General features: G+C 39.7%; 1 pseudogene; it reads right to left on the minus strand.

The window, feature by feature from the left end:
- Nucleotides 1-27675, minus strand: part of LOC115186427 (zinc finger protein 180-like) — a 28895-nt pseudogene extending 1220 nt beyond the window's left edge.
- Between the last annotated feature and the right edge of the window lie 250 nt (nucleotides 27676-27925).

Here is a 27925-nt window from a genome sequence, read left to right on the forward strand (position 1 = left end):
GTAGCAGACAGATGATAGAATATACCAGCCACTGATTTTTTACCAGCCAAAATCTTTTTTTGCCATGACTGATCACACCAAAAATCACAACTACAAGAAAACTAATGAGCAGTTTGGTAGTGTTTGTTAAACAAGAAATGTAAGTAAGAAGTAATGTGGTATATTGCTCCATGTAATTACATTTTTGTGACAAGAGACTTTTAACCAATGTGTTAAAATAATTCATTTAGAAACAATAGTAATGATGAACATGAAGAATCACCAAAGTGCCTCCATAACACATCACTACACACCACACTGTCCTGCCAGATAAACTGCTGATCACTACACACCACACTGTCCTGCCAGATAAACTGCTGCCTTATTATTATAGTTCAGGGCTCTACGCTGACATGTGTTCCTAAGTTTATATACTGAACAAAAATATAAACGCAACATGGAAAGTGTTGGTCCCATGTTTCATGCGGGATCGTCTGAGGGAGGGGGGTGCGGAGGCGTATTTCTGTCTGTAATAAAGCCCTTTTGTTGGGAAAACCTCATTCTGATTGGCTGGGCCTGGCACCCCAGTGGGTGGGCCTATGGCAGCAGAACCTGCCCAGTCGTGAAACCCATAGATTAGGGCCTAATGAATATATTTCAATTGACTTCTATGAACTGTAACTCAGTAAAATCTTTGAAGTTGTCGCATGTTGCGTTTATATTTTTTGTTGAGTATAGTTAGGAGCTGGACAATTCCACAGTAACAGAATTACACCAGACTCTGATTTTTCATTTTAAAATGTGTGCAAAACAAAAACCATTGCTGCTTTAAAACCACGTTTGTGTTCATCAGTTCAACAACTGCAGGGTTTGTGCCCCGTTATTAAATATTAGTATTTACTGGTGTTAATCTGACCTGTCTCCTCCTCTTTCACTTCAAAAACTGCCTCCTCCTCTTCCTCTTTTACAGTAACATCCTCCTCCTCTTTCACTCTGAACGCGTTTTTCTCTTGTTTAACTGAAACGTCTTTCTCTTCTTCTTTCACTGTAACAGCCTCACCCTCTACTACTTGTTTTACTGTAACATCCTCCTCTTCCTTCTCCTCTTTCACGACAATGTCCAGCCCCAGAGCTTCTTTCTCCGTCCAGCAGACCTCCTCTTCTTTAACAGGAGGGGAGTAGTTTAGGGAGCTCATGTTCGGGGATGTTAGCTAGCTAGCTATCATTAGCGACCAGGCTAATGCTAACTTAACCAGCCAGCTACTATAGCTGACTAATAAAAAATAACGTAATATTAAATTAAATAGGTTAACAAGTAGATACGACAGAAGTGTGTCTAAAACACAGTAGCTAATATACACCGAAAGCGTCTAAATAGCTTGAATCTTTCGGCTATGTTGGCTAGCAAGCTACCGAGGTGGTTGACGAGCTGTTTATGAAGAACCGTCCACTAGATTATACGTCACGCTGCAGCATCGCCTGAAAGACGCACATCGCCGTCTGCTGACTGGAGGGAAACGCAGTTGAGGATCACATTTTATGTACAGACAAAGATTATTTTAAATGGATTTAACTAAATAATACTTTTATATTGAGACATACAAAGACAGGAATGTGTTGGTTGATTAGTGAGAATAAAAAATATTTACTACAGCACATAGCAGCACCCACCTGTAGCACGCGCTCCAGCAGGTATATCTCTCTGGTCACCCCTAAAGCCAACTCCTCCTTTGGTCGTCTCTCCTTCCAGTTCTCAGCTGCCAATGATTGGAACGAACTACAAAAATCTCTAAAACTGGAAACACTTATCTCCCTCACTAGCTTTAAGCACCAGCTGTCAGAGCAGCTCACAGATCTCTGCACCTGTACATAGCCCATCTTTAATTGAGCCCAAACTACTACCTTTTCCCCTACTGTATTTATTTATTTTATTTATTTTGCTCCTTTGCACCATATTATTTATATTTTAACTTTTAAATTTCTTCAAACTACAAATCTACCATTCCAGTGTTTTTTCTTGCCATACTTTATTTACTTTGCCACCATGGCATTTTTTTGCCTTTACCTCCATTATCTCACATCATTTGCTCACATTGTATATAGTCTTATTTTTTTCTACTGCATCATTGATTGTATGTTGTTTTACTCCATGTGTAACTCTGTGTTTTTGTATGTTGTCGAACTGCTTTGCTTTATCTTGGCCAGGTCGCAATTGTAAATGAGAACTTGTTCTCAACTTGCCTACCTGGTTAAATAAAGGTGAAATAAAATAAATAAATAAAAAATTTAAGCCAGTTTCACTAAGTCAAACTAAATCTTAATAAGTAGCTAGCTACTGTAGGTCTATACTGCTCCTACATGGTGTTACAATACATCATGTAGATGTATATAATGAACAGACTAGGTCTATACTGCTCCTACATGGTGTAACAATACATCATGTAGATGTATATAATGAACAGACTAGGTCTATACTGCTCCTACATGGTGTAACAATACATCATGTAGATGTATATAATGAACAGACTAGGTCTATACTGCTCCTACATGGTGTAACAATACATCATGTAGATGTATATAATGAACAGACTAGGTCTATACTGCTCCTACATGGTGTAACAATACATCATGTAGATGTTTATAATGAACAGACTAGGTCTATACTGCTCCTACATGGTGTAACAATACATCATGTAGATGTATATAATGAACAGACTAGGTCTATACTGCTCCTACATGGTGTAACAATACATCATGTAGATGTATATAATGAACAGACTAGGTCTATACTGCTGCTACATGGTGTAACAATACATCATGTAGATGTATATAATGAACAGACTAGGTCTATACTGCTGCTACATGGTGTAACAATACAGTTTATTCGGAAAGTATTCAGACCCCTTCACTTTTTCCACATTTTGTTACATTACAGCCTTATTCTAAAATGATTAACACTACCGTTCAAAAGGTTGGAGTCACTTAGAAATGTTCTTGTTTTTGAAAGAAAAACACTTTTTTTGTCCATTAAAATAACATCAAATTGATCTGAAATACAGTGTAGACATTGTTAATGTTGTAAATTACTATTGTAGCTGGAAACAGCTGATTGTTTATGGAATATCTACATAGGCATACAGAGGATCATTATCATCACTCCTGTGTTCCAATGCCACGTTGTGTTAGCTAATCCAAGTTTATAATTTTAAAAGGCTAATTGATCATTAGAAAACCCTTTTGCAATTATGTTAGCACAGCTGAAAACTGTTGTGCTGATTTAACAAAGCTTTTGTAAACAGTGTTGTTGCATAACAATCAGGCAGTAGAACAACAATAATCATCACCCTCTAGACCAATCTTCCCTCCCCTTAACATTGGGTTTGATTCAGACCCTGTCAGTGTGCCAGGTGGACATTGAGTTTGATTCAGACCCTGTCAGTGTACCAGGTGGACATTGGGTTTGATTCAGACCCTGCCAGTGTGCCAGGTGGACATTGGGTTTGATTCAGACCCTGTCAGTGTACCAGGTGGACATTGGGTTGATTCAGACCCTGTCAGTGTACCAGGTGGACATTGGGTTTGATTCAGAGCCTGCCAGTGTACCAGGTGGACATTGGGTTTAATTCAGACCCTGCCAGTGTGCCAGGTGGACATTGGGTTTGATTCAGACCCTGTCAGTGTACCAGGTGGACATTGGGTTGATTCAGACCCTGCCAGTGTACCAGGTGGACATTGGGTTTGATTCAAACCCTGCCAGTGTGCCAGGTGGACATTGGGTTTGATTCAGACCCTGCCAGTGCACCAGGTGGACATTGGTTTGATTCAGACCCTGCCAGTGTACCAGGTGGACATTGGGCTTGATTCAGACCCTGTCAGTGTACCAGGTGGACATTGGGTTTTATTCAGACCCTGTCAGTGTACCAGGTGGACATTGGGTTTGAGTCAGACCCTGCCAGCATGGCCAGAAATGTATTCCAAGGTCAGTAACTTATAACCACAGAACCACCCCAGACCTTTCATGCATGACTAAAAACACCTAAGTATTAGATTTACTGCCATGGTCTAGTATGTCACTGCATCAGACACCATTCACAATGCTGGCTGAGGTACGAGTAAAACATGACATATTATTTCCTAACCATTCACAATGCTGGCTGAGGTACGAGTAAAACATGACATATTATTTCCTAACCATTCACAATGCTGGCTGAGGTACTAGTAAAACATGATATATTATTTCCTAACCATTCACAATGCCGGCTGAGGTTCGAGTAAAACATGACCTATTATTTCCTAACCATTCACAATGCTGGCTGAGGTACGAGTAAAACATGACATATTATTTCCTAACCATTCACAACGCTGGCTGAGGTACGAGTAAAACATGACATATTATTTCCTAACCGTTCACAATGCCGGCTGAGGTACAAGTAAAACATGACATATTATTTCCTAACTATTCACAATGCTGGCTGAGGTACGAGTAAAACATGACATATTATTTCCTAATTGTAAAAAATTCCCCAATCTTTTAAAAAAGATCTGTAATGGCAAGGCTTTAGTTCAATACTTATTTCCCTCATTAAAATGCAAATCAATTTATAACATTTTTGACATGCGTTTTTCTGGATTTTTTTGTTGTTATTCTGTCTCTCACTGTTCAAATAAAGCTACCGTTAAAATTATAGACTGATCATTTCTTTGTCAGTGGGCAAACATACAAAATCAGCAGGGGATCAAATACTTTTTTCCCTCACTGTATATGCTCTCTAACATAGACAGTTGTTCCTGCTGTAAATGTTTTGCCTTTGTACAGATCTAGGATCAATTCTCCTCCACAATGCATATTCAGTACCGGTCAATTGTTTGGACACACCTACAAATTCTGTTTTTTCTTTATTTTAACTATTGTCTACATTGTAGAATAATAGTGAAGAGAACACAACTATGAAATAACTTATATGGAATCATGTAGCAACCAAAAAAGTGTTAAACAAATCCAAATATATTTTATATTTGAAATCCTTCAAAGTAGTCACCCTTTGCCTTGATGACAGCTTTTCCCACTCTTTGCAGTCCCTCAACCAGCTTCACCTGGAATGCTTTTCCAACAGTCTTGAAGGAGTTCCCACATATGCTGAGCACTTGTTGGCTGCATTTCTTTCACTCTGCGGTCCGATTCATATCAAACCATCTCATAGGCATAGTTGTGTTATCTTCACAGTTAACTCTAATGAACTTATCTTCTGCAGCAGAGGTAACTCTGGGTCTTCCTTTCCTGTGGCAATCCTCATGAGAGCCAGCTTCATCATAGCGATGGATGGTTTTTGCGACTGCACTTGAAGAATCTTTCAAAGTTCCTGAAAGTTTCTGCATTGACTGACCTTCATGTGTTAAAGTAATGACGGACATTTCTTTTTGCTTATTTGAGCTGTTCTTGCCATAATATAGACAAATAGGGCTATCTTCTGTATACCACCCCTACCTTGTCACAACACAACTGATTGGCTCAAATGCATTAAGAAAGAAAGAAATTCCGCAAATGAACATTTAACAAGGCACACCTGTAAATTGAAATGCATTCCAGGTGACTACCTCATGGTAGATGATAGGAGATGGTCAAAAGATAAACGTTTTTATTTTTTTTAAGTCAAAATCAAACATAATAAAAAGTACATTTGAATGACACTAAGTGGCAGTGTTTTTACAACTAATGCCGGTTTGCCTGAGGCTGATGCCGTGCAGGAACACATGCATATACACACACTCTCATTCAAACAAACACATACAAGAACACACACATACATGTAATAGTGCCAGACATGCACAAAAACATATACAGTTGGCATTGCTGTTATGATTTTAGTTGTCCTTGATGTCCTTTGTTTTAAATGTATTATTTTGTTTTATATTTTTTTTGCATTGTTGTTTGCTGTTTTCTTCTGTCTTTTCCTTTTTTCTCTTTAGTTCATTCTCTTGGTTGTTGGTGCATTGGGGGGTTCTTGGAGGTGGGGAATGGAATTAACTGTATTTTTTTATTAGGGGGGACTGTGGGAGGAGTCTCGAATGGTTGAGGGACAGCTATTGGGGAACTGTGGGGGGATCTTCGAGGGTTGAGGGACAGCTATTGGGGAACTGTGGGGGGGATCTTGGAGGGTTGAGGAACAGCTATTGGGGAGCTCTATGCACCATCCCCTGACCTCTATACTTCTGACACCAGGCTCTGTAAGAGCGGTCGTAAATTCCTATGAGGAGATTCTCTCCTCATGGCCACAGTATAGAGACAGAGTGGGTTTCATAGAGAACAAAGGAGTTCTTCCACCTCACAGAACTGGAGAACCGAACGACATTTATGTTCTGGAGAAAGTATAAAAGATCGGTGAAGAATCCAGCTCCGAACTGGTCCGTTTGGTACAATTTTGTGAAACTCATGAGAGACAATACTGCAACATTACCATAATCATGTTTATAGAAGAGTCTCAGGTATGAGACTTACATCTAATGGTTGTATAAAATGAATGAATAAGGATGAAGCTATTTGTGAAATTGTGTAATGTGATTTTGGACTGTTTAATGAAGAGAACTCCAATTCCCTTTGGAGTTTAACTAAATCAGAGGACCGCCCATGAACACAGACAGGACCCGGTGTCATGAGACAGCCTTTTCCTGCTCTTCTGAATAAAACCCCCACCTAGGTTTTCTATCACCAGACCGAGCTTACCTCAATTACGAGATGGCTAAAGGTTGGAAACCAGCTTACCTCGATAACGAGAGGGCCAAGGTTTGACCATGCATTTCTCTTGATGAACTTTTAACCATACCACGTGGTTAAACTCTTAGACTAATGATACCGACAGAATAAGAACAAGTCTTTGATATTAATTACTAGTCTGCAGCTAGGAATTCGGTATCATTGAACCCGAAGACCGACAACCGCCGAAACAGCTATTCTATAATGACATGAATGAATGTTACTCTGAACTATCCATTCTAACCACGACAGAGAGCGGACAAACTCTCCAACAGAAACTTTTCAACAGAGATCCCGATAACACACTGAGCGTAAATATATATATATATTGATTGCAATTACTCCCGAATGAGTGAGCGTTCATGTGCAAAGGATTAGCATTTCAATTGTTATAATTATCAACTCTGTAGTGCCTTCTCAGCTGACCCCCACTCCTCTTTTGTCTAAGAAGCCGCCATGCCGGTTTAGCCCACTAGGGCACATTCTCATATCATTTCTTTGTAACCATTGTTTGTTTGTTATGCATTTCTGTGAATTACTTAGTTAGTAAATAAATGATTTTAAGACAATTGATGTATGGATGACTCATAGTGAAGACTGGGTTCGTGCAGATAACCAACAATTTACGACGTTTGGAATGAGACTGACGCGAGGTAAAGAATACGTCATTAATCAGAAGACTAATTGATCAGATATTAAAATATCTGAAAGTTATATTAGGAAAATTATAACTTTGTAATCTGAATATTTTCCTTGGTGCCCCGACTTCCTAGTTAATTACAGTTACATGATTAATCAGGTTAATCGCGTAATAATAATTACAGAGTTATTTGATAAATATGTCTTCAGTTTTAATGATGCCAAAGACACAACAATAGTTTGTTAGTGATGTGGACACCAGGGAACTTGAAACTCTCAACCTGCCCCACTACAGCCCCGTCAATGAGAATGGGGGCGTGCTCTGTCTTCCTTTTCCTGTAGTCCACAATCATCTCCTTTGTCTTGATCACTTTGAGGAAGAGGTTGTTTTCCTTGCACCACACGGCCAGGTCTCTGACCTCCTCTTTATAGGCTGTCTAGTCATTGTTGGTAATCAGGTCTACAACTGTTGTGGCATTGGCAAACTTAATGATGGTGTTGGAGTCGTGCCTGGCTGTGCAGTCATGAGTGAACAGGGAGTACAGGAGGGGGCTGAGCACGCACCCCTAAGGGGCCCCTGTGTTGAGGATCAGCGTGGCGGATGTGTTGCTACCTACCCTTAAAATACATGAGCTGGCGCACACCCAGAGAAATAGTTTGTGTGGAGGTGCTGACTAACGGCGAATAAACTATAAACTATCAAAATAAAGAAAGTCACACACTCCATGTATAAACTCCCAGCAATTTAATGGGTAGTGATGTCATAATGATAATGGGTAGTGAGGGGTGATGTCATAATGATAATGGGTAGTGAGGGGTGTGTCATAATGATAATGGGTAGTGAGGGGTGTGTCATAATGATAATGGGTAGTGAGGGGTGTGTCATAATGATAATGGGTAGTGAGGGGTGTGTCATAATGATAATGGGTATTGAGGGGTGTGTCATAATGATAATGGGTAGTGAGGGGTGTGTCATAATGATAATGGGTAGTGAGGGGTGATGTCATAATGATAATGGGTAGTGAGGGGTGTGTCATAATGATAATGGGTAGTGAGGGGTGTGTCATAATGATAATGGGTATTTACCAACGCTTCAGCATCACTGTGCCTTCCTCAGGGTGATGTCATGAATACTGGAACCAGGTTCTGTAGACAAACAGTGCAGTTAGTGTAACCAATGACAATAGTGAGGGCTGTGTCATAATGATTAAGTTAATTAAAATTAATTAGTGAAACTGTAGTTTATGGCATATTAAATATATTACTGTATTGTTATCATATAGAAACATCATGGAATATTGTACATCATATTAGCATCAACATACATTATTGTTTCATTCAATTTCACATAATAAGGATATTTCATATTTTCAAGTTCAGAAGTCAGAACTCATCACCTGCTATGTAAAAGAGACAGAATAATGCACAATGGTCAATGCTATCTGGGATCCTTGGGACATCCCTACCCTAAACCCTAACCTTAACCCCTACCTTAACCATTTTAAATGTCAACTTCAACGGGCTAGCGACGTCCCAAGGATGTATCTCTACCTGAAAATACATGATCTAAGTGATTGATTGTTGGTATTCAGCAGTCATAAAGCCTTATTTACTTTAACGAACTACTAAAATAGTGATTTTGTCAGACAGCATAGACAGCAGCTCTACACTTTATTGGCTGACTGATCCATTCATCCTTCCATCCCTCCTCAGCATTCCTCTCCTCTGAAGACCCAGTGAGGATGGAGCTCAGTCAGAGAGCTGTTGAGGGACTGGTTAGGAAGAACACCTATACAGCCAGAGAGGTGAGAGGTCACACATGGTTTAGATGGTAAATATTTATGTCCCCTTAGCGGTTCATCACGTCAGCAAAAGGGAATATGTTCCATCACCTATATTTATTTACATTAGTGCAAATGGTCCTCTGATATGGGTGTAATTTCTCACCCCTTTTGGCTGTATGAAAGTTAATTTCCCCTCAGACACACACATTTGTTCTTTGTTATTACCTGAGCCACTGCCTGTTCACCTGCTATCATCCAGAAGGCGAGGTCAGTACAGGTGCATCAAAGCTGAGACCGAAAGACAGAAAAACAGCTTCTATCTCAAGGCCATCAGACTGTTAAACAGGCATCACTAACACAGAGAGGCTGAAAAACAGCTTCTATCTCAAGGCCATCAGACTGTTAAACAGGCATCATTAAATTATTGGCCCTTTAATAATGTTTACATATCATTTCTTATCTCATATGTATAAACTGTATCTCAGTCTATGCTGCTCTGACATTGTTATTCCATATATTTATATATTCCTAATTCCATTCCTTACCTTAGATTTGTGTGTATTAGGTATTTGTTGTGAAATTGTTAGATATTAATTATTAGATATTGCTGCACTGTGGGAACTAGAAGGACAAGCATTTCGCTACACCTGCAATAACATCTGCTGAACACCTGTATGTGACCAACAACATTTGATTTGATTTCTGAAGGTAATTTGTGTCAAATGTATTTTTCCCCTCATTCACCCCATCTCTTTACATTGCTTATGCATAATCAGTGGCCTGACTGCGTCCAGACTATGTCAAAGGCCCAACCTGGTAGATCTGAACCTAATGCAGCTTGGAGTGATCAGATGACAGAAGTCACATTTAGGTGCCAGGTGTAACTGAGGCCATAGATGCTCCATATCCATTACTTTGAGTGTTTTATATAATATGACTAAATGTGTTTCTGTGTTGCAGGGACAGTCAGAAATGGAACAGCAAGGCCACAGAACATGACATAAGCAGAGCTGTGGGAGACCACCTCAAGCCCCTGGTAGAGCCGGGGGTGGTGTTTACCACTCCACCACGCCTTCAGCAGGCTGGAAAAGTGGGATTGATACAGTTTTTCATACTAAGGTGGACCAAGAGTCTGTTGATTGGTCAGTCATTGGGTTAATTTGTTTTACACTATGTTCAAATCAAAACAAGCTTTATTTATACAGCACATGTCAGACATGGATGCAACACAATGGCTTCACAGAAAAAACTATGAAAATAATCAGAAATATTTAGTACACAAATATGAGGATAAAAAACAATAAGAACAACTGAAAGACTAATGAGCATTGTAAGGAAATGCCATTGATTAAAATATCAACAATATGATGCAATATCCAACCCAAAATATAACTTGTTTTTTAGGAGGGGCTCTGATAGACACTATGGGGGTGTCCACTGAAAGTTGACTAGTAACAACAACTGGGACCTAAAAGACAGCCACCATGAGACCCACTAAATCTGCCCAAGAAGAGGAAAACAAAAGAAAAACCCACACCAAACTTAAAGACAGGAAGTAAACCAAAAAGGTGGAGCAACTAAAGGTGTTGACTCTCCACATGTATCAAGACAACTGGAGCACTGGGCCAGACACTCTTAAATAGAACCTGGACCAGCTCAGGTGAAACACCTTCCCACTAACGAGATGGACAAGCCAGCACAGGTGTAACACATACTGACTAACGAGGTGACACCAATCAGTGCGTCCTACGTGCTAACGAGCGAGACGGGCTAACGGGCTATACGTGCTAACGAGCGAGACGTGCTAACGAGCTAGACGGGCTAACGAGCTAGACGGGCTAACGAGCTAGACGGGCTAACGGGCGAGACGTGCTAACGAGCTATACGCGCTAACGAGCTAGACGTGATAACGAGCTATACGGGCTAACGAGCTAGAATGGCTAACGAGCTATATGGGCTAACGAGCTAGATGTGCTAACGGGCTGTACGTGCTAACGAGCTAGACGGGCTAACGAGCTAAACGTGCTAACGGGCTATACGTGCTAACGAGCGAGAAGTGTCAACAATTAAAAACAAGAAAAACACATTTCTAAATAATAATATACAATCAAAATATTTTTGTATCCTTTTTCTTACTATAGAATCCTAAAACTCACTAGCTTCTAGAACTCTCCTCTTTCTAAAACTCACTAGCTTCTAGAACTCTCGTCCCCTTGGAACCCAAACAAAACTCATCTCCAATACGGAAAAACGTGCAGTCAAAATAAATTGTAATGCACTGACAAAACACAAATCTTTTTGACTGCCCACCTTGAGACAATCAGAAACCAAGTTGTCCTTATCATGGACATGTCTGATTTCAAGAGGAAACTCCTGCAATATCCGTAGTAACTTTGCACCTCACTGCAGAGCTTCTCTCTCTTTTCAGGTTCACTAGATAGGCATGTTGTTGGATCAGGGACCAGTCCCCAATGTCATGCTCTAGTACATTTGGTTTGGCACATCTGAGAATGAACCCAGATATTCTAAAAGCAGGGCAACAATGTCAATATAATTGTACCCAAAAATTGTCAGTCGGTTGCATAATTAATAATTACTACTAAATGTTAAATGAATTGTAAATATGAAATATCAAAACGAAATTTCACCCCTTTGTTAATATCTGTTGGCAATAATTAACTTAATTGTGAGGCATGAAATAATAAAAATGTATCTTTTGTCAGGCTGAATATTTGAAATATGAGGTGATTTGAGTCATGCTTCTTCAGTAGTGGAATAAAGACAATTAGCACTTGGATGTTGTAAAGAAATGCTGGAGTGATGTAGGATTGTTAATAAAATGGATTATAGACCAATTTATTATACTGTGTCCATGTGTATAGGCTGCAAGTACGTTGAAATGAAGCTGTTTTCAAGTCATTGACAAAACGACCAGAAAATACATCTTCAACTTTCACTTTCAACCGAATGGTCTTATTTAGTCTTATTTTCAACATCTTTTCAATTACATTTTGCTAAGTGGGATATTTCATTGATATCATGAAACAACTCCTTCATGTATGTATTTACAACATATTTTGCTAGGTGGGATAGCCCCAATGTCAAAACACAGTTTTAACGTGTCCAAATCAATAACCAATATGCAGAAACAGTTTGTGATATATTGAAAACCTAAACATAACATGTGCTATATACACAAACATCTGCCACAATAATCATATTACTTGTATTTATTTAAACAAGCACCTTATAAACTGCACAAGCACCAAAAACACTGTTGTTTTGACAAGTAGCAATAAATCACTGATATCGATTAGGGGGGAAATCAGGTTGTACATGATGTTGAAACTAACACAACTAAAAAAACACATGGAAATGGGAGATATATTTTACCTCACTGATTAGAGGACAACCTGCAGAAGACAGTCAGCTACATTTTGGAGTGATGCATTTCAATGTAGCGGTCACTAAACAAAGGAACACAACACTTATGTCATCACTCATCGATATCATGTTGAAATCAATTGTACGACAGGAGATGAGGATGCATGTCCTGTTAAAACTAACAGCTCAAAAACCACACGGAATCTGGGAATAATGTTTACATCCCTGGTTAGAGGACAACTTGTAGAAAACAGCCAGATACATTTTGATTCAAGTCCAACGCGATAAGTGTAACAAGTCTTTTGTTTGTCACTTTTTGTAAAAAAAATAAATCCACTGTGTTAAATCTCCTGTTAAACACACAGATGAGAGTTCTAAGAACCCATCTAACAACCTCCAATTCTGATGCAATAACTGCATTATAGCATCATCTTGTCATTTCTGTTCTGACAATGTATTTTCTGATGTGTAATCAGATTTCTTTTATCAGAGTATCTCTTCCCACACTGATTACAGCTAAAAGGTTTCTCTCCTGTGTGTGTTCTCTGGTGTACAGCCAGATGACTAGATGTAGTAAAACTCTTCCCGCATTGAGCACAGCTAAAATACTTCTCTCCTGTGTGCGTTCTCTGGTGTACAGTCAGATGGCTAGATGTAGTAAAACTCTTCTCACATTGATCACAGCTATAAGGTTTCTCTCCTGTGTGTGTTCTCTGGTGTACAGTCAGATGGCTAGATGTAGTAAAACTCTTCCCACATAGATCACAGCTATATGATTTCTCTCCTGTGTGGATTCTCTGATGAATTTTAATGCCTGCTGAGGAGGTGAATCTCTTCCCACAGTCAGAGCAGCAGTGAGATTTCTTCCCTGTGGGTCTCCGCTGGTGTTTCTTGAGGTGTTCTGATGTGGAGAGACTCTTCTCTGCCTTGTCAGCATCATGAGGTTGTTGAGGCTCCCCAGAGGATCCACGATAGTCACGTCTCTCTCCTGTGTGAACAACAAAGTCAGACAGATGATTAAAGGCCCACAACAACAGAAATCCACTGCAAAAGGTGATACCCAGAGCGTACCCACGATGCTGTAGAACAACTGAAGTCTTTAATGAATGTTAAAATTATTTGACAATTGTCTTAAAACCTGTTGTGGATAGGGGGCAGTGTTTTCATAGCCGGATGAAAAAAACGTACCCGATTTAAACTGGTTACTACTCTTGCCCAGAAACTAGAATATGCATATTATTAGTAGATTTCGATAGAAAACACTCTGAAGTTTGAATGGTGTCTGTGAGTATAACAGAACTCATATGGCAGGCAAAAACCCTGAGAAAAAGTCAACCAGGAAGTGAATGATCTGAGAAATGTAGTTCTTTCTAGTCCCTTTAGAAACTACAGTATCTGTGGGGTTACGTTGCACTTTCTAAGGCTTCCATTGGCTGTCAGAAAGTGGTTTGAGCCTTCTCCTGTCACTGGGCAGATTATAGGAGCTCAGTTACTGAGTAGCCTGCCTGGCAACAAAGGGATTGGATATGCGCGGTCACAAGCTGTTCCTTCTTTTTCTCGTTGAATGAATATGCTATTGTCCGGTTTGAATATTATCGCATTTCTACCTTAAAAATACCATAAAGATTGATTTTAAACAGCGTTTGACATACTTCTAAGTACAGTAATGGAACATTTTGACTTTTTGTGTCTCTAATTGCGCTCGGGCGTTAGCCTTTGGCTAGTGACCTGAACGCACGAACATAACGGAGGTATTTGGACATAAACATTGATTATTTCGAACAAAAACAAAATTTCTTGTGGAAGTAGCAGTCCTGGGAGTGCATTCTGACGAAGATCAGCAAAGGTAATACAATATTTCTAATACTAATTCTGAGTTTAGGTTGCCCCGAACTTGGCGGGTGTCTGAATAGCTCGCTGTGATGGCGAGCTATGTACTCAGAATATTGAAAAATGTGCTTTCTCCGTAAAGCTATTTTAAAATCTGAGACAGCGGTTGGATAAAGGAGTAGTCTATCTATAATTCTTAAAATAATTGTTATGTATTTTGTCAACGTTTATGATGAGTATTTTTGTAAATTCACCGTAAGTTTTTGGTGGGAAATACATTTTCTGAACATCACGCGCCAATGTAAAATGCTGTTTTTGGATATAAATATGAACGTTATCGAACAAAACATACATGTATTGTATAACATAATGTCCTAGGAGTGTCATCTGATGAAGATCGTCAAAGGTTAGTGCTTCATTTCGCTGTGTTTTGGGTTTTATTGACACATGTCCTTCCTTAGACAAAAATAATCACACAGCCATTTTCCATGTACTCTCCTAACATAATCTAATGTTTTGCTTTCACTGTAAAGCCTTTTGAAATCAGACAATGTGGTTACATCAAGGAGAAGTATATCTTTAAAATGGTATAAAATAGTTGATTGTTTGAGAAAATTGAATTGTTGTATTTTTGTTGTTTTTGTATTTTGCGCCATGCGATTCCATTGGCTGTTGGCTAGGGGTTCCGCTAGCAGAACGTCTGTCCTCAACAGGTTTAAGACAGTCAAGTGAGCAACAATAGTCATATTATCTTGTTTTCACATTAGAAGCAACATCGATGAATGTAGGCTAGAAATAAGTTATTAATGTTTCTCTCCTAAGCAGTGTGCCAGATGGCTTTTGGTCTCCAATATAGGCCCCTTTCTGTGTTTGCTAAAATTGCGGCACGAGGGCGATGTTCACTCAATTTGGTTGCAATCTCCCTGCTAATGAGGAAACCGCTAGTTATGGATATAGTATATCTGGTAATGAGGAAACCACTAGTTATGAATGTAGTATATCTGGTAATGAGGAAACCACTAGTTATGGATGTAGTATATCTGGTAATGAGGAAACCACTAGTTATGGATGTAGTATATCTGGTAATGAGGAAACCACTAGTTATGGATGTAGTATATCTGGTAATGAGGAAACCACTAGTTATGGATGTAGTATATCTGGTAATGAGGAAACCACTAGTTATGGATGTAGTATATCTGGTAATGAGGAAACCACTAGTTATGGATGTAGTATATCTGCCTGGAGCAAAAATGGTGAGCGAAGATTTTCGTTTTTCACAATGTATTCTGAATATTACAGCGCAAGATCAGGAGTGCTACTCAAGGAAACTCACATTAAGCTCTGTGTGTATTCACTAATTCACCACTGTGGGGGAAACTCAGGGGAGTTCTCATAGGCTGAATGCATTTCCAGGTTGCTTATGAGTGCATTTCACACTATTTTGGATTATAACTGTAAGGCTCGTTTGAATGTCCTGCTTAATAAAATGTTTGTTTTATTGTTGCAAATCAACTGCTTTATACTTAAAAAACATTTCTACCAGTAAAATGTTATTTGGCTAGCTTTGCCATCAGCCTGACAATGAGGATTTGTACACTAAGTGTTTAACAAATTGGCCCATAACTTCACCTAAAAACAACATCGACCTACTGTAGGACCCATAACTTCACCTAACAACAACATAGACCTACTGTAGGACCCATAACTTCACCTAACAATAACATAGACCTACTGTAGGACCCATAACTTCACCTAACAATAACATAGACCTACTGTAGGACCCATAACTTCACCTAACAATAACATAGACCTACTGTAGGACCCATAACTTCACCTAACAACAACATAGACCTAGGACTATATATTTAATATTTCAGGTGAAACAAGGAAACTAAAATGTCTTTGTCATGGCATTTCATAACCAGATAATTTTGTGAATAATCCCACTAGGCTACTCTGTAATGTGATGTCATTCTAAAAGTCCTGAATAAAGGAAAATAGCTCTGTGTGTTGTACAATAGCCTATCCATCAAGGAACAGTTCTCTACACATGATGAGCTAAGTATCTCTGTGTCCAGACAGACTAATAAGACCCTACTGTAAATCAAGTAGACAATAACACATTATAAACATCAATTTGTTTGGGATGTTGGATCCAACGTGGAGCACGGCATAACTGTCTTTACCTGAGTAATGAATGAAGAAGCACTTTGGTTGTTGTTGCATGTCGTGATGTTTGTCATGTGACTGTCATTCAGAGAAATGATTTCCTGGATCAGCTGATGATAGTTGAACATGTGAATTACCAGTGGTTGTATCTCTCTAGGTCATGCCAGTAGGCTACAGTAGGTTGTAACTCTCTAGGTCATGCCAGTAGGTTACAGTAGGTTGTATCTCTCTAGGTCATGCCAGTAGATTACAGTAGGTTGTAACTCTCTAGGTCATGCCAGTAGGATACAGTAGGTTGTAACTCTCTAGGTCATGCCAGTAGGTTACAGTAGGTTGTATCTCTCCAGGTCATGCCAGTAGGTAACAGTAGGTTGTATCTCTCTAGGTCATGCCAGTAAGCTACAGTAGGTTGTAACTCTCTAGGTCATGCCAGTAGGTTACAGTAGGCTGTATCTCTCTAGGTCATGCCAGTAGGCTACAGTAGGTTGTAACTCTAGGTCATGCCAGTAGGTTACAGTAGGTTGTATCTCTCTAGGTCATGCCAGTAGGTTAAAGTAGGTTGTATCTATCTAGGTCATGCCAGTAGGTTACAGTAGGTTTTATCGCTGTAGGTCATGCCAGTAGGTTACAGCAGGTTGTAACTCTCTAGGTCATGCCAGTAAGCTACAGTAGGTTGTATCTATCTAGGTCATGCCAGTAGGTTACAGTAGGTTGTATCTCTCTAGGTCATGCCAGTAGGTTACAGTAGGTTGTAACTCTCTAGGTCATGCCAGTAGGTTACAGTAGATTTTCTCTCTGTAGGTCATGCCAGTAGGTTAAAGTAGGCTGTATCTCTCTAGGTCATGCCAGTAGGTTACAGTAGGTTGTAACTCTCTAGGTCATGCCAGTAGACTACAGTAGGTTGTATCTCTCTAGGTCATGCCAGTAGGTTACAGTAGGTTGTAACTCTCTAGGTCATGCCAGTAGGTTACAGTAGGTTGTATCTCTCTAGGTCATGCCAGTAGATTACAGTAGGTTGTAACTCTCTAGGTCATGCCAGTAGGTTACAGTAGGTTGTAACTCTCTAGGTCATGCCAGTAGGTTACAGTAGGTTGTAACTCTCTAGGTCATGCCAGTAGGCTACAGTAGGTTGTAACTCTCTAGGTCATGCCAGTAGGCTACAGTAGGTTGTATCTCTCTAGGTCATGCCAGTAGGTTACAGTAGGTTGTAACTCTCTAGGTCATGCCAGTAGGCTACAGTAGGTTGTATCTCTCTAGGTCATGCCAGTAGGTTACAGTAGGTTGTAACTCTCTAGGTCATGCCACTAGGTTACAGTAGGTTGTATCTCTCTAGGTCATGCCACTAGGTTACAGTAGGTTGTATCTCTCTAGGTCATGCCAGTAGACTACAGTAGGTTGTATCCAAGTGGAAACAATTATCAACCCAATGTGGAAAGTGTTGAATTTGGTCAACAACAAAATGAATGGCTTATTTGCTACGTGAGGTTTACTTGATCTAACACAAGTTTCGTAATGATTAAGTTATGTGGACACGTGACATACCGACAACTTTGATAAAACACTATAGGAGTTGTCTCCAGATCGCTATGCATATTCATGCTAGTAGCTTAGCATCTCTCTCCATTGAACACAGGCGGTTGACGTCAACAACCCTCATAGAATATAAACAATAGATTACAATAATAAGATGTATCCACCAATCCAAAGACAGGATAGGTGGGAGATAGACAACCCACAGTGCAGCTTTGTGGACAACGACTCCCCTTGTTAGGACGGAGAGACATCTTGTCAGTATATCCATAATCTTTGGTGTAGCCAACCCAACTCTCACATGGCTCTATTGGGGGTCACGGTGTGTAGTAAAACATCCCTACATTAAAATCACTACATGCCGTGGCCCCCCAGTCTGCGGTCAGCAGATAGACCCTTCTCAAATATATATGTTAAGTCACTTTTTGGAAACGGAACGGAGAAAACAAGGGGTAGCTTGTTCTCTACGTCGTCTGATTCTAGACATATCAGTCATCATCCCAGGACCCTCCGTTGAAGAGGTATTGACGAGCCAACTCCGAATATCCAAAGTTAAAAACTAATTGAAGGCGGTACTTACTGGTGTTAATCAGATCTGTCTCCTCCTCTTCATCTTTCAATGTGACAGTAATCTCTCCTTCCTTCTTCACTCCAAAAACAGCATCATCCTCTTCTTCCTCTTGTTTAACTGAAACGTCTTTCTCTTCTTCTTTCACTGTAACAGCCTCACCCTCTACTTCTTGTTTTACTGTAACATCCTCCTCTTCCTTCTCCTCTTTCACGACAATGTTCAGCCCCAGAGCTTCTTTCTCCGTCCAGCAGACCTCCTCTTCTTTAACAGGAGGGGAGTAGTTTAGGGAGCTCATGTTCGGGGATGTTAGCTAGCTAGCTAACATTAGCGACTAGGCTAATGCTAACTTAACCAGCCAGCTACTATAGCTGACTAATACAAAAATAACGTAATATTAAATTAAATAGATTAACAAGTAGATACGACAGAAGTGTGTCTAAAACACAGTAGCTAATATAGACCGAAAGCGTATAAATAGGTTGAATCTTTCGGCTATGTTGGCTAGCAAGCTACCGAGGTGGTTGACGAGCTGTTTATGAAGAACCGTCCACTAGATTATACGTCACGCTGCAGCATCGCCTGAAAGACGCACATCGCCGTCTGCTGACTGGAGGGAAACGCAGTTGAGGATCACATTTTATATTCAGACTAAGATTATTTTACATGGATTTAATTAAATAATACCATTATATTGAGACATACAAAGACCTGAATGTGGTGATTGATTAGTGCGAATATTTTTTTTTTTTTACTACAGAACATTTAAGGCAGTTTCATTAAGTCAAACAACATCTAAATAAGTAGCCAGCTACTGTAGGTCTATACTGCTCCTACATGGTGTAACAATACATCATGTAGATGTATATAATGAACAGACTAGGTCTATACTGCTCATACATGGTGTAACAATACATCATGTAGATGTATATAATGAACAGACTAGGTCTATACTGCTCCTATATGGTGTAACAATACATCATGTAGATGTATATAATGAACAGACTAGGTCTATACTGTTCCTACATGGTGTAACAATACATCATGTAGATGTACATAATGAACAGACTAGGTCTATACTGCTCCTACATGGTGTAACAATACATCATGTAGATGTATATAATGAACAGACTAGGTCTATACTGCTCCTACATGGTGTAACAATACATCATGTAGATGTATATAATGAACAGACTAGGTCTATACTGCTCCTACATGGTGTAACAATACATCATGATGATGTATATAATGAACAGACTAGGTCTATACTGCTCCTACATGATGTAACAATACATCATGTACATGTATATAATGAACAGACTAGGTCTATACTGATCCAACATGGAGTAACAATACATCATGTAGATGTATATAATGAACAGACTAGGTCTATACTGAGCTTTAAGGCGATGCTGTCGGTGTGACGTATAATCTAGTGGACGGAACGCTTCTTTCAACAGCAACAATAGTTCGTCAGCCACCTCGGTAGCTTGCTAGACAAAATAGCCGAACCAATAAAGCTCTTTAGACGCTTTAGTGTATATTTGCCACAGTGTTTTAAACCCACTTCTGTCGTCTAGTTACTTATCCGTTTTAATTTCATATTTACGGTGTTGTTGTTATTATTCAGCTAGCGGGCTGGTTAAGTTAGCATTAGCCTAACTAGCTATTATCCCCGACCATGAGTTCACTAAGCTACTCCCCTCCTGTTAAAGAAGAGGAGGTCTGCTGGACGGAGAAAGAGGGTCTGTGGCTGAACGTTGTCGTGAAAGAGGAGGAAGAGGAGGATGTCACATTACATAAACAAGTAAAGCGTGAGGCTGTTACAGTGAAAGAAGAAGAGAAAGACGTTTCAGTGAAAGAAGAAGAGAAGGACGCGTTCAGAATGAAAGAGGAGGAGGATGTTACTGTTAAAGAAAAGGAAGAGAAAGATGCTGTTTTTGGGGTGAAAGAGGAGGAGGAGGAGATTGCTGTCACATTGGAGGAAGACGAGGATGAAACTGGATATCTGGGCTCGGTTTCCCAAAGGCATGTTAAGGCATCCAATGGTTCTAACGATGAACGGGCCCTGATTAACACTAGTAAGTACTGTCTTAAATACAGAGGCACAAACTCTGCAGTTGTTGATCTGATGTTTGGTGTTAAAGGGGAAATATGCAATAGCTACATCCATATTTAGACGTTTTAAATTATTTATTTATAGCCATTGATTCTTGAAGAATATAACACATGCCTCATGAGCTTAGTTCAACTCTTGTACCCCATCAGAACCCCAAATAAGCTTTTTTTACTCCAATGTTTAGAAACAATTTAAATGATAAACAAACACTGTAAACACTCAACATGGTTAAAACTATAATGTTGATATCATGGATGGTCAGTCCTTGCATCCGTAGGTCTGTCTATGAATTTGAGAGTAGTTACATTTCTCCAGCCCCATCATCTTATAACCAAACTAGTGGTGGAATTACAGCTTTGTTATTGTATGAACTGCAGATTGGTTGATAGATGTGCGGCTGTTTTAAAGGGACAACCTAGGATTTAAACAGCAACAAAATGGCTGCCCAGAGGCTTTGTTTGGTAAACAGCTGAGGGATGGGGGAAGGAGAAGTGTAACCACTCTCAAATTCATAGAGAAAGCTATTGTAGCAACCGTAACCCAACACCTAGCGACCTCGTCAAGAAGTTCAGACATCTTGGCGTAACAGTTATAAGGTGTTGGCTTGACAGTTGCTGGACCCAGGTTTGAGTTCAGCTCAGGGCTACCCACTGAATTCACTACACTATGAATACAAGGACTGGCTGGCCATAAGGTCAAAATGATAGTTTTAAACAAGATTTCAAGGCTATACAGTGCTTGTTAACAAACAGTGGCGTTATACAAGCTTATGTTTTGGTTTCTGGTGGGGTAATAAAGTTGAAACATTTGAGGCATTTATTAATATTGAATTTACAATATTCTTCAAGAATCAATGGTTATATAGTAAATGGGTCTTTCTATAACTGCCAGTGTAGATTTCCTGTGGGGGGTCAAATTGTTAGAGCTGTTGATAAGTCATTAGCTGTGTTAGAATACTCATACTAACCGTACTATTTGTGATGTTAATTGAGTATATAGTGTGCTTATTGGTCATAGTATGATATAGTTAGTATGCCAAAGGTTCCCGGATGTCGTACTAAATTCGCCATAATATGACGTAAACACGCAGTACGTTAGGGCCCATAATGCAATTCTTCAGGAAATGGGCGTGGCTTCACATTGTTTTCAGATTTGAAGAAAATGGCGGAAAATATTCAGCCGAAGTCCAACGAGAGCCGATACAAATTCAAAAGTTTTAACTAATTATGACAAATGTTAATAAAATGTTGAACAATGTAAAAAAGTAATGACTTTTCAAATAAGTTACCTTACACGTTATTTTGGCTGACAATTTGTTAGCATGTTATTACAGCAGTATGGTCCGGTATGTTAACTAGCTAGCTGACGTTAGTTGGCTACTTATACATCAAACTTGCCAGTATATTAACTATATTCTATCTAACTACCCAACGTTTATTGACTTGATTATTCCCGTCCTTCTTAGCTTAGCTAAATGGTATAGTCGTTTTCTCAATGGACATTCGTGTGCTTTCATAAATTCACTCTTGACTATCTACTCTGATTTCAGAGCATCTCGTCTGAGTACCAGAGCGCAGAATAATGAATTTACTAGCACTCAACACCCGTTGAATATGTCCAGGTGTCAGTAAACGTAGGCAAAAAAAAACGTAATTTAATGTTTTCCAGCAGCACAGTTACAGTCACTCTGGATAACATGAAAACTGCCTAACCAGCTCTGCTAGGGCGAGTAAAATGGTCAGAGTCTCATTTGTGTCTGGAAGTAGCTAGCAAGCTAAGGTCAGAACGGTCAAATCAACCCAACTCCTCGGCCGGAGCGGCCAGTGGCTCCGAGAGCGAAACGGGCTGAATTTACAAACGGACAATCTGACAACGGACTGAATTTATGAAGCACTCTGGTATTCAAGATTGAATTTAAAAACACACCCGAAGTCGTAAAATGTCTAACTTGTAATGTGTTATGCTAACTAGCTAGCAAGAGGTTGCATAGCAACAGCATAAACATCCGGTAGACAGGAGAAGAGCCTCAACTGAAAGGAAACGGTTCGGGTTACAGTTTACTACAATTAACTAATAGTATGTAGTATATACTCATTAAGTATGTAGTTACAGTATACTACAATTAACTAATAGTATGTAGTATATACTCATTAAGTATGTAGTTACAGTATACTACAATTAACTAATAGTATGTAGTATATACTCATTAAGTATGTAGTTACAGTATACTACAATTAACTAATAGTATGTAGTATATACTCATTAAGTATGTAGTTACAGTATACTACAATTAACTAATAATATGTAGTATATACTCATTAGCCTCTTATGGCTAGGGGGCAGTATTTTCACGGCTGGATAAAAAACGTACCCGATTTAATCTGATTATTAGTCCTGCCCAGAAACTAGAATATGCATATATTATTAGCTTTGGAGAGAAAACACTCCAAAGTTTCTGAAACTGTTTGAATGGTGTCTGTAAGTATAACAGAACTCCTATGGCAGGCAAAAACCTGAGATGCTTCTGTTCAGGAAGTACCCTGTCTGAACATTTCTTGCCCTTCTTTATTATCTCTATCTTTTACAAAAGATCTCTGCTCTTACGTGACACTTCCCACGTCTCCAAGGGAGTCTCAGAGCCCGGGAAAAACAGGAATGACGTAATTCAGCCCTGGCTGAAGCACACGAGAGCAAAAGCTGAGTGGACTAAGCCTTATGCTCGCGACCCGCCCCGCCCCCGGCTTTCGGTTTTTCCCTCAGTTTACAGACAGGCAGATTCCCGGTCGGAATATTATCGCTTCTCTACGAGATAAATTGCATAAATATTGGTTTTAAACAGCTGTTGACATGCTTCGAAGTACGGTAATGGAATATTTAGAATTTTTTTGTCATATTTTGCGTCATGCTCGTGGCCGAGATTTAGCGTTGGGATAGTGTCTAGAACTCACGAACAAAACGTCTTGATGGAACATAACGATGGATTATTTGGGACCAAACCTACATTTGTTATTGAAGTAGAAGTCCTGGCAGTGTATTCTGACGAAGAACAAGCAAGGTAAGAACATTTTTCTTATAGGAAATGTGATTTTGGTGAAGGCTAAACTTGCAGGGTGTCTAAATAGCTAGCCCTGTAATGCCGGGCTATGTACTTAGATTATTGCAAAATGTGCTTCATCAGAAAAGCTATTTTAAAATCGGACATATCGAGTGCATAGAGGAGTTCTGTATCTATAATTCTTAAAATAATTGTTATGCTTTTTGTGAACGTTTATCGTGAGTAATTTAGTAAAATCACCGGAAGTGTTCGGTGGGAATGCTAGTTCTGAACGTCACATGCTAATGTAAAAAGCTGTTTTTTGATATAAATATGAACTTGATTGAACAGACATGCATGTATTGTATAACATAATGTCCTAGGTGTGTCATCTGATGAAGATCATCAAAGGTTAGTGCTGCATTTAGCTGTGGTTTGGATTTATGTGACATTATATGCTAGCTTGAAAAATGGGTGTCTGATTATTTCTGGCTGGGTACTCTGCTGACATATTCTAATGTTTTGCTTTCGCTGTAAAGCCTTTTTGAAATCGGACAGTTTGGTTAGATAAAGGAGAGTCTTGTCTTTAAATAGCTGTAAAATAGTCATATGTTTGAAAAATTGAAGTTTTCGATTTTAGAGGAGTTTGAATTTCGCGCCCCGCCCATCATTGGATATTGGAGCAATCGCAATAGCGGAACGTGTAGATGTAAGAGGTTTTAAATGTGCTGTAGTAAACATGTTTTATTCGCACTAATCAACCAACACATTCCTGTCTTTGTATGTCTCAATATAATAGTATTATTTAATTAAATCCATGTAAAATAATCTTTGTCTGAAAATAAAATGTGATCCTCAACTGCGTTTCCCTCCAGTCAGCAGACGGCGATGTGCGTCTTTCAGGCGATGCTGCAGCGTGACGTATAATCTAGTGGACGGTTCTTCATAAACAGCTCGTCAACCACCTCGGTAGCTTGCTAGCCAACATAGCCGAAAGATTCAAGCTATTTATACGCTTTCGGTCTATATTAGCTACTGTGTTTTAGACACACTTCTGTCATATCTACTTGTTAACCTATTTAATATTACGTTATTTTTTATTAGTCAGCTATAGTAGCTGGCTGGTTAAGTTAGCATTAGCCTAGTCGCTAATGATAGCTAGCTAGCTAACATCCCCGAACATGAGCTCCCTAAACTACTCCCCTCCTGTTAAAGAAGAGGAGGTCTGCTGGACGGAGAAAGAAGCTCTGGGGCTGAACATTGTCGTGAAAGAGGAGAAGGAAGAGGAGGATGTTACAGTAAAACAACAAGTAGAGGGTGAGGCTGTTACAGTGAAAGAAGAAGAGAAAGACGTTTCAGTTAAACAAGAGGAAGAAGAGGATGATGCTGTTTTTGGAGTGAAGAAGGAAGGAGAGATTACTGTCACATTGGAAGATGAAGAGGAGGAGACAGGAGATCTGATTAACACCAGTAAGTACCACCTTCAATTAGTTTTTAACTTTGGATATTCGGAGTTGGCTCGTCAACGGAGGGCCCTGGGATGATGACTGATATGTCTAGAATCAGACGACGTAGAGACAAGCTACCCCATGTTTTCTCCGTTCCGTTTCCAAAAAGTGACTTAACATATATATTTGAGGAGGGTCTATCTGCTGACCGCAGACTGGGGGGCCACGGCATGTAGTGATTTTAATGTAGTGATGTTTTACTACACACCGTGACCCCCAATAGAGCCATGTGAGAGTTGGGTTGGCTACACCAAACATTATGGATATACTGACAAGATGTCTCTCCGTCCTGACAAGGGGAGTCGTTGTCCACAAAGCGGCACTGTGGGTTGTCTCGCTCCCACCTATCCTGTCTTTGGATTGGTGGATACATGTTATTATTGTAATCTATTGTTTATATTCTATGAGGGTTGTTGACGTCAACCGCCTGTATTCAATGGAGAGAGATGCTAAGCTACTAGCATGAATATGCATAGCGATCTGGAGACAACTCCAATAGTGTTTTTATCAAAGTTGTCGGTATGTCACGTGTCCACGTAACAACTTAATCATTACCAAACTTCTGTTAGATCAAGTAAAGCTCACGTAGCAAATAAGCCATTCATTTTGTTGTTGACCAAATTCAACACTTTCCACATTGGGATGACAATTGTTTCAACTTGGATACAGCCTACTGGCATGACCTAGAGAGATACAACCTACTGTAACCTACTGGCATGACCTAGAGAGTTACAACCTACTGTAACCTACTGGCATGACCTAGAGAGATACAATCTACTGTAACCTACTGGCATGACCTAGAGAGTTACAACCTACTGTAGCCTACTGGCATGACCTAGAGAGATACAACCTACTGTAACCTACTGGCATGACCTAGAGAGGTACAATCTACTGTAACCTACTGGCATGACCTAGAGAGTTACAACCTACTGTAACCTACTGGCATGACCTAGAGAGTTACAACCTACTGTAACCTACTGGCATGACCTAGAGAGATACAACCTACTGTAACCTACTGGCATGACCTAGAGAGGTACAACCTACTGTAACATACTGGCATGACCTAGAGAGTTACAACCTACTGTAGTCTACTGGCATGACCTAGAGAGTTACAACCTACTGTAGTCTACTGGCATGACCTAGAAAGTTACAACCTACTGTAGCCTACTGGCATGACCTAGAGAGTTACAACCTACTGTAACCTACTGGCATGACCTAGAGAGATACAACCTACTGTAACCTACTGGCATGACCTAGAGATTTACAACCTTCTGTAGCCTACTGGCATGACCTAGAGAGATACAACCTACTGTAGCCTACTGGCATGACCTAGAGAGTTACAACCTACTGTAACCTAGTGGCATGACCTAGAGAGATACAACCTACTGTAACCTACTGGCATGACCTAGAGTGATACAACCTACTGTAACCTACTGGCATGACCTAGAGAGATACAACCTACTGGCATGACCTAGAGAGATACAACCTACTGTAACCCACTGGCATGACCTAGAGAGATACAACCTACTGTAGCCTACTGGCATGACCTAGAGAGTTACAACCTACTGTAACCTAGTGGCATGACCTAGAGAGATACAACCTACTGTAACCTACTGGCATGACCTAGAGTGATACAACCTACTGTAACCTACTGGCATGACCTAGAGAGATACAACCTACTGGCATGACCTAGAGAGATACAACCTACTGTAACCCACTGGCATGACCTAGAGAGATACAACCTACTGTAACCCACTGGCATGACCTAGAGATATACAACCTACTGTACCTACTGGCATGACCTAGAGAGATACAACCTACTGTAACCCACTGGCATGACCTAGAGAGATACAACCTACTGTAGCCTACTGGCATGACCTAGAGAGATACAACCTACTGTAACCTACTGGCATGACCTAGAGAGATACAACCTACTGGCATGACCTAGAGAGATACAACCTACTGTAGCCTACTGGCATGACCTAGAGAGATACAACCTACTGTAACCTACTGGCATGACCTAGAGAGTTACAACCTACTGTAACCTACTGGCATGACCTAGAGAGTTACAACCTACTGGCATGACCTAGATATATATATATATATATATATCTAGGTCATGCCATATATACAAGCATTTCTAAACTTTTTTTCTCACTTTTATGGGGTATTGTGATGTCTTTATGAGGTATTATCTGAAAATTGATAATTGAAAAAAAAAAATCTATTTTATAATAACCAAATGTGTAAAAAGGGAAGGGGTCTGAATGCATGTATGTTGTATGTTCTAGGGCAGATTTAAAAAAAATAGTATTTTCTTTCTACCAATTGATTGGTCGAAATTTGATGACGTGTATTTATTCATATAGACTCACCCCATGTGTTTAATAAAATCAACTGTATGTGCAGAACTTGAACTGAACTGATGCTTCAAGCGTTTGATTAAATAATTAACACACACAAATGACTTGAGGAAGCCAGAGGTCAATATAACCAGAAGAAAATAACCAATTCCCGACCTGCTGCTGGTCTTCGTTAATTCTGACGTTATGCTCCTGGAGTTTCCGGTAAAATAGGCAAACCTTTTCCATTTCTGTTTGAAGTGCCAATTTATCTTACCATTTCTACCG

The sequence above is a fragment of the Salmo trutta genome, unplaced genomic scaffold, assembly GCF_901001165.1.
Source record: "Salmo trutta unplaced genomic scaffold, fSalTru1.1, whole genome shotgun sequence".
Classification (NCBI taxonomy): Eukaryota; Metazoa; Chordata; class Actinopteri; order Salmoniformes; family Salmonidae; genus Salmo; species Salmo trutta.